This window comes from Lepeophtheirus salmonis, chromosome 14 (genome assembly GCF_016086655.4).
Source record: "Lepeophtheirus salmonis chromosome 14, UVic_Lsal_1.4, whole genome shotgun sequence".
Lineage (NCBI taxonomy): Eukaryota > Metazoa > Arthropoda > Copepoda > Siphonostomatoida > Caligidae > Lepeophtheirus > Lepeophtheirus salmonis.
Genome location: NC_052144.2, coordinates 43,489,036 through 43,502,509, shown reverse-complemented (window position 1 = coordinate 43,502,509; position 13,474 = coordinate 43,489,036). Strand labels below are relative to the sequence as shown.

Genomic DNA, 13,474 nt, shown 5'->3' with positions numbered 1-13,474 from the left:
TCTCCTGTTCTCTAATCCTCTCTTTTGTACTCCAGACGAGTGATTTTTAAATATTCAATCGTCATTTCCAATCAATTATGCTTTATTTTTATTTGAACGGGACTATTATTTGCAAATAGTTTATATTATATACGTAATAATAATACTACAAGAGTCGTCCTGCCTCTCAGAGTGGTATTCTAAATTAATGAAGAAAAAAAGATTAAATAATATTAAAAAAACTATTTTTTTTTCTTTATTCGGTTCCTTCATATTAATATATATTTAAACAAAAAAATAATATAAATATAATAATAATGAAGTCCAGGGTAATTACCTGCAGATACCTATAAAAAAAGTAGTTTAAATTTAGTGCCCCGGAGTTGAACCATATCTACTCTAACTATACATGCAGAACAAATTCATTAGCACGAAATAAAATCTCCAAATGATGTGTAATACATCAAATTAAAATGATAAAATATGATACTATGACAAGCTTTTCTTAAAATTCTTGATTATTCTGTTAAAAACTCTTCCTTGTTTGGATCCCATAAATGGAATAAACTTGATCACTTCTACTGCGGTCGACCATGTATCTGTTCCTATGTTTGTAATTTTCAGCGATAAGGCCAAAACTCTCGGAAGATGCTGGCAAAATTATTCCCCTCACTTCTTCCACAACAATCGGCTCATATGACGTCAGCCTGCTCACAATCAGAGCTTTTGAGTTTAGCAGAGCAAATGCAATTCATAATTTATGTTCAATGAGAGAGATCTTGGTGCACTACTATTCAGATTATGCTTAGTGATCACATGAAATTAAGCAATGCTGACATCTCTGGCCTTCTGTCAATGCCAGTTAGAACGGTCAGAAGTCTCAGGAATCAACTGGAGGAGTCATCAGACCCGATGGACGTTGTTGACAAGAAGGAGGAGAAGAGCACCAGGATTGTCCGGGACGTCACCTTCATCAAATAGGTCAGGGACATTATCGACGAGGACCCCCAGCGTTCCATGAGAGCCATGGCAAGTCTGTTGTCAGCGACAGGCCGTGGATGTGGTAGCAGGACTCGGCTCCGGCCCACAAAGCTAAGCGGACGTAAGAATGGCTGAAAAGGAATGCTTTTGCGTTCGTACCCTTCTCCTCTTGGCCTCCCTCATCACCGGATTTGAACCCGTTGGACTACTTTGTCTGGTCCTACGTGGAGAACATGACCAACTGCTCCTCCCATAACACCAAGCAGTCTCTCATCACCTGCATCAAGGAGAAATTCAGTGAGATAGAAGCCGCGCAGATCCAAAATGCCTGTTCTCGGTTTCGTAGCCGCTTTGAGAGTGTTTTGGCCGCAGACGGCGTCTACATTGAATAGATAGCTGCTCTATATCCTAATAAAGATATTCGTTTTTATTTTATCAATAAATATTATAAAATAAGCTTGTAGTTGTTGTTTTTTGAAGTGGCAAATTTTGTTCACGCACCCTGTATACTGGCCATTTTATCATTTCTATGAATAATTTTTTGGCTATCATTTACAAATAGAAAACTTTAGTTAAAATATTACTAAGCAATATTATAATGCAGTATCGAATAAAATACTATGAAGGCTTTTAATTTTATAAAATATTATGACAATAAGTGTCTGGGAGTAAATAATATATAAATAGCAGTTGGTTTGATTGACTTATTTCGCTATCTACCAAATGATTTCAGTCCTTTTCCCTGTTTCTTTTTAGATGAACAGTTCCGTGATACACTAAAGGTAACAACGTGTTGGCAGTTGTCATTATTATTTAATTCCTGAGAAGGGAACTTCTTTTCCTTAAAAGATTTAATTATATTCAAAACCTTTCGTCTGTCTTCATATAAGAAGGATCCCCGAACCAGAGTTATAATAGTAAGGCCTTGTGAGTTTCAAAGTAGAATTAGGGATCGACACTTCTTCCCCTCCTCCCTTGTCACAGCTGATTGTAGCTGATCCCCTCTACGAGATTCCTCAAATTGTCAGGGTTACCATGTTGATTTTGGGTTCTATTTTAAAAATGTCCAAAATACATACGAGTTTCATCACTAAATATGAAACGTGATTAAAGCTAGGAATGTGAGTTGGTTGATTGGTTTGAGTAGCTCTATAAATACGTCTGGTTAGATGAAATCTATGAACAAACATGTAAAAATATTCCATTAAAACTTTGTCGTCAAACAATTTATGTATTTAGGTATTGTTTTATTTTCCAAGAAATAAATAAATAAATAATCTTGGAATCAATGTAGATAAAAATGATTAATTGACGTATTTTGTATACTTTTACTCACCGAATTTTTTATTTATTTACATATTATATATCTGTCTATTCGATAATTATCTAGGTATCTACTCTGTGTACTATAAACTGTCCTTCCCCCCTCAATTATCTTAGATTGAAAGGAAAAACACAGAGGGAAATAACTATTTATCAACTATTATTTTGTGGAGGGAGAGATTCTCATGTTTATTATTGATTTATATTTCTTGATATTTTATGTATTATTTTAAATATAAAGTAAACATATTGTTTATAAAAAATAAAACAAAGAAAAACAAAACATGGCTGACTCACAGAATTTTGTCTTTTTGGAACTGATAAAAGTTCTTTTGGGTAGGTAAAGTAGAATATCTCATATCACACTCTTATCACGAAAAGGATTTCACACGGCAAGGGATATTATTGTGCATACAGATTTCAATGAACAGCCTTAAATTCCTTGACCTTCAAAGATGGAGTTACTCCTGATACATACTCGTATGTACACTTAACCTCACAAAAAGGACACACCATAAGTAATCCGCCGGATTATATATATATATTATATTTTTAGCTTTTTTTTTTTTTTTTTTGAAAAAAAAATACAAAAATTAAAAAACTATTTAAAGATTCACAACTTTTCACACAAAATAAAATATCAAATATTACAATTTTTGAATAAGAATTTCAAAAAATCCATATCTAGTCATTAAAAATTTCAAAATCTACAGCTGTTCAGAGATAATAAAATTTTTGTGGAAAAAATTTCTAAAGTAAAATGTCAAATATTAATTTTTTCTTAAAAGAATTTCAAAAATCCATATTTATTCACAAAAGTGTACAGCTATTCAGAAAAAATAAAAAATTTTGAAAAAAAAATTTTCAAAAGTAAAATGTCCATTATTAAATTTTAAGAAAAAAAAAAAATGTTATTAACAAAAATCAACAGCTGTTCATCTACAATTTTAATTTTTTACAAAAAAAATTCAAAAATTCATAGCTGTTTACAGAAAATTAATTTTTTTGGAAAAAAATTTCAAAAATTCATAGCTGTTTACAGAAAATTATTTTTTTTGGAATGAAAATTTCAAAAATATCATTTTAAATATTAAATTTTTGGAAAAAAATTTCAAATATTAATAACTATTTATCAAAAATTAAATTTTTTCAAAAAAAAAAAATCAAAGTTTAAATTTTTTGGTCTGCTGCATCTGCACTAACGACTTTTTTTTTAAAGAGAATAAATATTTTTTCATTCGGACCAAAAAAAATCTAGTATAAGCAAAAATTCCTTAATTGGTTGTGAAGGGATTTAAACCCTCTAGTCCACCACCTGAGAACGCTTCTGATATTGTGCATAAACATTTCAATAAGCAGCCTTCTTTCGCTTGACCTTATTTAGGACTGAAGACGGTAGTCCCATCCTATTCAGTCTCGGTTCGGTCCAGTTCAGTCATGCATATCAGTCCTAAAACTTATAAAGTATACGACGTCATTCAAATTTATTATCTTTTTAAATATGTTCTAGCACTGAGAGTTAGATGGACCGAAAGTCTTAAGGATCCGTCCTAAAAATGGACTGAACAGGACTGACACAAAACTACTCGATTGTACCTTTAACCTCACAAAAAGCACACACCATAAGCCATCATCAATAAGTCACCATCATAATAGGGAATTGAATATCATTACCAAGTAAGAACTCGTATGTGTATGTACAATGTACATAGAACAAAATTCCAGAATATGATTATAATATATGTACATTGAACATACCTATAAATGAATAAAAATATCGGGAATAATACACGTATATAAAAAATGTTAATTTTTATATCAACATATTTCTTAAGAAATGAAGGAATAAAAGTTACAAGGGAGATGTCCCCTACCAAGAGAAGAATGAAGTCAAGGAAAAATAAAATAATATATTTTGTCTCCAAAATGTTCATATCGTAATCCTTCACGTTCCCACAGTTTTTATATATTGATTTAAATGGGCCAAGACGGGTTCTTAATCAACGGAACTTGAATTAAAAAATATATAATATTAAATTTAATGAAAAAAAAGATATAATCATAGATATTATCTAAAAACTAAATTTTGTGAAAAAAAAATTTAAAAATTTTTTGGTAAGAAAATTTAAAAACTCAAATTTTAAATTTTTGAAGGAAAATTTAAAAAATCAATAGCTATACAAAAAAAAATTTAAGGAAAAAAGTTTGAAAAATTCAATTTTTTGAAAAAAAATTGAAAATTCTTCAAAAATTCATATCTTTTCACAAAGAAATTAAATTTTTTGGAAAAATATTTCAAATTTTAATTTTTTCTCAAAATCCATATCTTTTCACAATAGCTATTGAAATTTTAAATTTTTGAAGAAAAGTTTAAAAAATTTATAGCTATACAAAAAAAAATTTAAGGAAAAAAGTTTGAAAAATTAAATTTTTAGAAAAAAATTGAAAATTTCTTCAAAAATTCATATCTTTTCTCAAAAAAATTAAATTGTTTGGAAAAATATTTCAAATATTAATTTTTTTCAAAAATCCATATCCTTTCACAAAGAAATTATATTTTTAGGAAATTTTTTTCCAAAATCCACAGTTGTCTACAAAAAATTAAATTTTTGGAAATTTCAAAAATCCACAGCTTTTTCACGAAAAAATAACTTTTTCGGAAAAAAATTTAAATAATAAATTTCCAATATTAAACTGTTTGGGAGAAAAATTCATAGCTATTGAAAGAAAATAAATTTTTTTGAACTAAATAAAAGTTCAAATATTAAATTTTTTGAAATTAATAATTAAAATATTAAAAATCAAAAATTACTTCATTCCGGGGGGAGTACACCCCCTTACAGCCCACCCCCTGTTTATAGAACGTGGATATTTGATTGCCCACGGTGAGGCCTAACTTAATCATACCTTTATAAATAACCCTGAAACTACATATTATACGGATGTACACTATGAGAGACATTTTGCTATTTTAATGGGCATATCACAGTGCTACTCAATGGAAGAGTTATCTTGAAATAATTGCATATCAAATATGCAGACAGTATATAATTGTATGCAAATATATCCTTACCAGAGTCCTGCCTTAATATCAATACGTTGGTCTGAAGCCAAAGTATAATATTAGGTTGGGGAAAAAGTCATTTCGCTTTATTTCAAATTTTAAATCCAACCTCATAATGCCTTTTTCGTAGAAACCCTAGTCCCTATTTGCAAAAAACTCGTAGAACCAATTTTCACGTGTTTCTATTGAGGCCAAATTTGTACTCATAAGCGCGTTGGGGATATACAGGAACAGGTGGTAGTCACTTGGTGGCAGGTCAGAACTCTATGGTGGATGCGTACGAACTTCTTATCCGAGCTACTGGAGAGCTGACGCCTAATCAAAGATGTGTGCACCTGTTGTTGCCTTTATGAATCACGATTCCTCTCCTATTCGAGTTTTTTTGTATCCAGCCTTCTGCAAAATGGTTCAAAATGGTTATATAATCAATGTTCAGCTCCTTGGTGAGGCTACAACTACTAACATGAGGGTATATTTCGATATTTTCCATGATTTTATCGACATTTTAGAAGAGAGGCCTACATGTGCCTGGTGCATAATTTACCTCCACTACACCTTAACAAAATTGCTCGAACCTCTCTTGTCCAACACGAAGAGAAATAGTGTCCACCCCGTATACATTGCAAATTTTCTTGGTCGCTTTCGACGTCTTTTTTCCATACAGTTGATAACAATTTAAAATATGGCGAATTTCTTCCATTGAGACCACCTTACTCGATGCATGATAATGCACAACTGAACCGTTCAACCGCAATACTCTACAAAAAGCGTTTGCAGTATACACTTACACCATTAGAAAGTGTTGTCGTTTGATCCGATGTGACCAATAATGAACAAGATATACTTAGTTTAAAAAAAAGGGGGAAATACGAAAATACTCTTTCACCAAACTATTATTAATTATTATGCCTCGATATATCAAGAGTTAAATTTTGCAAAATCTATAATACTTTTTTCAGAGCAAGGTTATAGAATATTTCCTTACGGTTGATTCATTTGTCATTTTTGACAAAAAAGTTGACTTGCTACACATCAAATCTGGGTGCACGATGATATGCCCTTTAGATAAAAGGGTCATCACATAACTATAATAAATACATAGATAGGTGTGTAAAGAGCCGGAAGGGAATCCCTGAACCTTCACCCCTACAGAGTGCAAAAAATAAGCCGGAATATAAATTCATTTATAAAAACAATTATGTTTTAATTAAGGAATGAATCGCCAAGTTTATGAGGGTCATTACCACAAAAAAAGGCAGGATTTCCGCTCTTGTTCTAGGGTGAAACCATTCTATTTTGATAGATTTAATAATAAGGTATCTTAAAGAGTAATGTTTACCTATGTATGATCATATGATTCTTCCTTCGTTGAAAATTTTATGATATTTTGTACGGAGTGGGGATTCAATACTTGTAAACGCATTACTCAATTACAAAACACTTAAACCAATTTGTGATATATTTAAATGAATAAATCTTACTTCACAAGTAATATCAGCCTCAACACACTGACCGACAGTTTGGCAGCTCTTGACGATTAAGGCCATGTCCATGGGGCATCACAATCTCATGATGGCAACTCAGAGGGAATCCAAATATGGATGAGAGGTGGTGCAAAGTGCAAAGTCAATGGGATTAAGGTCAAGGCTAAATGGAGGACACATGGAAGAACGCCAGAAGTCAGTCATATTGTTGCTGTATCAGTGTTGGTTATTCTTGGCTTTACGAGAGGGGCGCCCTCTTGCGTTAAGACATAATTCCCCTCAAGTTAAGTTCCATTCAGGCACAGCAAGACTGTGTACATCAGCACTTTGTGCTTCTCATCCGACACCGATTTCTCTCCAACCTTGAAAAAGTACAGGAGCATCACTTGGGCTGGGTAATGGGTACATAAGATCCTTTGGACCTCCTCTCTAGTTTTCGCAAGAAAAAATGTTATCCAAGTAAATCTGGACTCAGTGACCATTTGTCTTGATGTAGGAGAGCACCATTTTACACCTGTCAAGCTTCCAAAGCTTAATGGAGTGAGTTTGTCGTTCGTACATATGATTTCAGTTGCAAGTTGTTATGGGCAGCCTTAGGTTTGTTCTTGTAGTCCACATCCATCTCCTTGGACATCTGGCAGATTGTGGCAGTGAGGTTTTCCTTGATCTTGGCCTCCACATAATCTGAGAAAGCACAGAGTAGTCTTCAAGTTGTAACTACTACCAACAGAAGCCCTTTCAACACCGTTCCCATCCTTAATGGACTCTTGATGTTGTAGACAGTCCGAATGGAGATGCCAAAACGGTTTCTGCAGCCTTTTTGGTACTGACACGGACGCTGAGGAGATCCCACACCTATTCCTCTTTTTGTAGTTGCTCCGAGACTGTGAGACAAAATTGTGTATCTATATTTGAGCTGTCATTTTGTTACGTAATGAAATATCCGTGTTAAAAAGCGTAATTAAATGCTACAAGTGCAATTTTTGAGTCCTCACTCTGTGCTCATTTTATCAAAATGTCATAAATCACTGTTTTTGCCTATGTACATACTATATACATGCTTTCATATGCATAGTTTTTATAAAAGAGGCTGAAGATGGCAAGCTTACATATGATGACATATATACTTATATATCGTATTTAATTGACAGAATCATGCTGTGTATTTTCTATTTTTGACTACAAACACACTCAGAATAAATATTTAATATTTCTCTTTCTATCTCTTTTTGTGTAGAGATATAAACATACGTACAACATGTAAATACTACTACATAATAATAACATACCTATGTTAAGTAGTACTTGATAAATAAATATACATTACGTTTTTGCTAACATGAATATATATATATATTTTTTTTTATCACTCACGTTTTATCCTAGATATATAGGTACATTTTACATAGCTTGTCAGTGATAGATTGTACAATATATGTACATAAGAGATATCTAGGACATCATTGACTTAAACACTCAGGGAAAATTGTACAACTTCAATACAATCCTTTATTTTAATATAAAATAGATTTAACTATATATTTTCTCGGGAGTAAAGTTAAGCAAAAGAAAAAAAAATGAATTCTTTAGAAATGAATTCATTTTTGTCTCCTTCTTCTATTTTCTTTATTCTTGGGTAGTTGATATGACGTCACCTGTTTATGCATGAATCTGTCTTCTTTTGTTAAGTTGATTTTTGAGCTTGTCAAACATCCATTTATTATTAATTTTATGTTCTGATGCTTTAGAAAGCATAGTTTGTATTATTTTTTTGTTGCTTTTATTTTTGATGGAAATATGTCTATGACTTTAAATCGTATTGGGCTCAATAAGTTCAATATATACATATATATATGCATCGAATATTATTATGAACATTTTGCAATCATAAAAAATGTGGGTAGATTTGGCGGACTTCTAAAAATTAGTGATAGAACGATTACAAAAAATACATTCATTATTTCAAATAATAGTTAAAAAATACCAATAAATCTCTAAGAATTACAATTGATTAAATAAATCTCCTTCTTTCATTTAATATAAATAATATTTACATTTTTTAAAAAATAGGAGGCGATTTCACAGTCCGGCGAGCTTTTCCCACGGCGAGTAGTCCCACGGCAAACTTTCCAACAAAAAATTTGAATAGTGAGCTTTCCTAGATCCCTTTACAGAACTTATTCCCCTAAAATAATAATATCTACACTAACCGCATGAGTTTAGAACACTTTTGTTCACGTTTAGTATGTCTTCAATTTGTTTCTTCACAGTTTTCGAGGATTTTGTATCATAAATTATTTTATAGCAATATTTATAAAATTATACGACTCAAGTAACAAATTAAAATGGTCATTTATTTTATCTTGACGAATAAAGTTAATATATATATATTCAACACTTAGAAATGTAATAAAATATATTGAGCTGGTTTGATTTAGAATTCTTTAAAGCTAATTCAGGTTGCACTGTTGGTTCGTTTTTAGTTCAGTTTCTTGTGTAACAACAAGCGGAATATATGAATTTTGGATTTTTTCAAAAGCATATTATACATATATATTTGATAGGCCTAGATTCAAATGGAAACATTTTTACAATACAGTTTTATCCAATCAGAAACAAGGAGACAAAGTACTTTACAGAATATGTTAAATCGATCGCTTGGTTCTGGAATTGAAATTTAGAGAGTGTTCTACGCTTAGAAATGTCAGTTTTCGAAATCCACAGGATGTAAAATATTGCAAAATGTATCTTTTTTCACGTTTATTTTACTTAAAAGTCACACATAATTTTTTATATGAAACGTTCACATAAAGGTTAATACTTATGATTCTATGTAGAAGCTATTCGATAATTTAGTGATAACAAAAAGTTTTTAGAAGTGAACAACCTCTAAATGAATTCGTTTTGGTTTTTATATGGAGCCGTGTTGAATCATATAATCATCGACTCTACCTATATACTGAGTCAATTTTCAAAAACAAAATAACACAAGTCAACTTCAAATTTTGATTTTGACCAATTCACCTAATGAAGTATTTTGAGCCTAGCGATTCTGTTTTAAAGCGATTTTCTAATCACTCATAATTTTATCAATTTATAACCCCAAATTAGATTTTATTTGTAAATAATTATTTATTTCAAGGTGTCGTAAGACATTTTCTAATCATTTTAAGGATTCCAACAAATAAACAGGCCAGCTATTATTAAATTGATGGAAAATATCATTCAATATGACTCCTTATCTTATCATAAGAAGCAATTTGTAAGATATATTTGTGGAATTTTGCCATGAAATCATTTTTCATCAGTAAAACACTGAAAGAATAGAACATCCAAAATATTATTTGAAAATTATTAGATATTAACTATTCAATTTTGGGGGCGTACGCAAGGGGTGGTATGAAGGGGCTGTAGCCCCTTTCCCCCCAATTAATTTTTTTTGGCTTTTTACTATATATATTTATATATTTTGATCAGGCTAAAAAAAAAAATTATGCAAAATAGGTGTAATTTTTCTTTTATAGATATATTTTCTTTAAAAAAAGCTGATTCCGGAAAATTATGAAGCAAAACAAAATGTTTAATATGAGGATTTTTTTTTTGTGAAAATCTATGGTTATTCACAAAAATATAATTTTTGGAAAAAATTATTTTTTTTCTGAATAGCTGTGGATTTTTGATTGTTTTTCTTTTTAAATTGAATAATTTAAATATTTTATTAAAATTCTGTTCTTTTTTTAAAAAAATTATAAAATAATTTATTATTGTTGAATAACTAAGGATTTTTTCATTTTTTTTTTTTTTTTTTCAAAAAATTCCCCCCCCCCCTTTTTTCTAATTCTTTAAGTTAAAATGACACAACACTTTGTATAGAGTATCCAAGTATATAGATTAGGCTTTAGCATTTATTAACTGTTGATTGATATAATCTGGCAATCATATAAAAATGTTGTGATACGTGGTCAATTCCTAATTTAAACTTATTTTGACTAATATCATAACGTGTATGTTCCTATGGTTCCGATCACATTATAATATATTGTAGAATAAAATGTGATCCACTGATGTGTACTATCATGAAAACATTGTGTGACAACTGGTGAATCCATTCTTAAACCCATTTTTGATAAATATGTTGAACCAGCAGCATTATATATATATATATATTTAATTTTTCGAGGAAGAGGGTGGAGGAAAAAAAGTACCAAAATTAAAGTTTTTGGAAAAAAATTCAAAATCCATAGATTTTTGGAAAACAATTTAGAAAATAGAATTTTTAATATTAAAGTTTTTGTCAAAAATTATCTAAACTCCATAGTTATTCATAAATATCAAATTTTTTGCAAAAGAAAATTCAAAAACTAGGCTACAAATATTAAATTTTTAGAAAAAAAAATAAATTTTAATTGAAATTTATTATCAAATATTTAATTTTGTTATTTTTTTCCCCAAAAATACACAGCTATTCACACAAAATTATTTTTTTTGGAAAATTAATTCAAAAATTAAATTTCAAATATGAAATTTTTGGATAAAACAAATTAAAAATTCTAAATTCATTAACAGATAATAATTTTTTTGGAAAAAAATTAAAAATCCATCGTTATTCACAGAAAATTTAATTTTTAGGAAAAATATTTCAAATATTAAATTTTGTAGAATTTTTTTTTTTCAAAAATTCACAGCTATTCACAAAAAATAAACATTTTTTCCTCTGTTGCATAATTTTCCCGAAAGAATATAAATTTTAAAAAAAATGTCCATATTTTCGCATTAATTTTTACATCCTTCCCCTTAAAATAATGATAGTAAATAGAAATAATTCCTTAATTGGGGGGGGGCATACATCTCCCCATCCCAGGCCCTGGAGACGCCCATATACTATTATAAGCATGCTCCAACTTAAGAAATCACGCTATAATATGTAGAAAAATGACAATCCTGACCATAGTTGAAAGAACTGGAATATTTATAGAGCATTCAATTAGTAAAATCCTAATAGTCATCATAATAAAATATTACGTCATGCCTGGTGTGCGCTCTTCCCCTAAATAACTAGACGTTCCCCAATCACTCACCTATTTACAACGATTAAATAAGGTATAGATATTAGAAAAAAGTTAATTGAATCAAAATCATTTGAAAAGTACTATAATTGATATTAAATTCATATGCATACAAAAATGTACGACTCTAAACGAGTGAGTAAATATAGGTAATTCATTAATTAGTAGTACCTTAGGGGTAGAGAAAAAGAATGACAGAAAGCAAGCAGTTGTCAGGGTCATGTATGTATGTACACTGACTTAGTTTCTTAAAAATTAATAATATTAAAGAAAAAAGGCTAATTAATAAATAAATTTGTCAAAAATGAAAGTAGTTATTAAAAAAAAATATTTTATAGCTTTCTAGAAGATTCTATATTTTTGTATGCCTTATCATTTGTATTTTAAGAAGAAGAAGAAGAAATTAAATACAGGATAGGGCCAAGACAAACAATACTTGGAGTAGTGTAAATCAATTGATAGTAAATATCAAAAGAATATTATATTGCATATATAAGTATAAGTTTATTCTTCAGACATGGACATTTGTACTTGTTCTTAACGATCCAAAGAAGAATATACATACTTATACACGTAATAATAGCTGATAACGTCATTGAGTAAGTCGAAATTTGACTTAAAATAATGTTTTTTAAAGAAAATTGAAAGGAAAGAATGGAAAAAATATAAATTAAATGAGTTTTCTGTCAATTTATCTCTTTTCTCTCTCTAATAACATATTTTTTTATTATTATTATTTTTATAACTCTCCTGGACAGCTTCTTCTTTTTCATAATAGAAAGCAAGTCACTTTTTAATGCTCCTAATAAAAGTGTATTATTAGTTGAAAAGGGTAATTTAATAAAGTACATAGATTAGTTATTCTTGCTTTTTGTGTCGTCTTTTTCAAATTATCTATTCAATATATGCTTCTTCCCATCCACGAAATAATTTTTAAAACTTGTCAAAAGTCTCTTACAATATAGATTATTCTTATAATTTCATTTCTACTATTACTGATCTTTATACTTTGTGCATGTAGCTCTTCAAATATAATTTTATACTTTATTGCAAAACTTGGTATAAGATTTAAGTATGATTGCACCCCTGTCCTTTTTAATTACGACAGCTGAAACAAAAATAAACAAGTTTTGTTTTTATACCATGTCTCCAAGTGTTTAAATTTTCCCGGTATCCAAGAAAGCAAAAAACCATCCTTTTCCAGAAAAAACCCCAGTTTTTTTAATATTTGGTTCCCCCATTTCAGTCTACTGTTCGAACTGTATTTTTATTTTGGGGGTATAATGGTGTATCCAAGTTTATTCTCTAGTAATTAATTGGCCCCAAAACTCTGCCCACAATTCCATACTCTATTTGGTCCATTTTCGCAAAACCCCTCACATCTACCCCCTCAAACAACTATTACATAACAACTACGCGTCCAAAATGGCAGAAACATTCAGAGTGTCAATGTCAACAAATGTTAAATCCTGTAGGCACCGGACGTTGGCTTCTTGGACCCACTGGACTTGACCTAAAAAAATTTGATGCTTTTGATTTCTTGATTCGTGTATCACATTTTTGATCTGGAAGCCTTT

General features: G+C 30.0%; 1 long non-coding RNA gene across 1 annotated transcript; it reads right to left on the bottom strand.

Annotated features, from left to right (window-relative positions):
• Nucleotides 1-1,963: 1,963 nt before the first annotated feature.
• Nucleotides 1,964-7,703, bottom strand: LOC121129723 (uncharacterized). Its single transcript, XR_005868494.2, has 2 exons — nucleotides 6,687-7,703; nucleotides 1,964-2,136 (listed from the first exon to the last, which is right to left on the bottom strand). It is a non-coding gene; the product is annotated as an uncharacterized lncRNA (long non-coding RNA).
• Nucleotides 7,704-13,474: the final 5,771 nt, after the last annotated feature.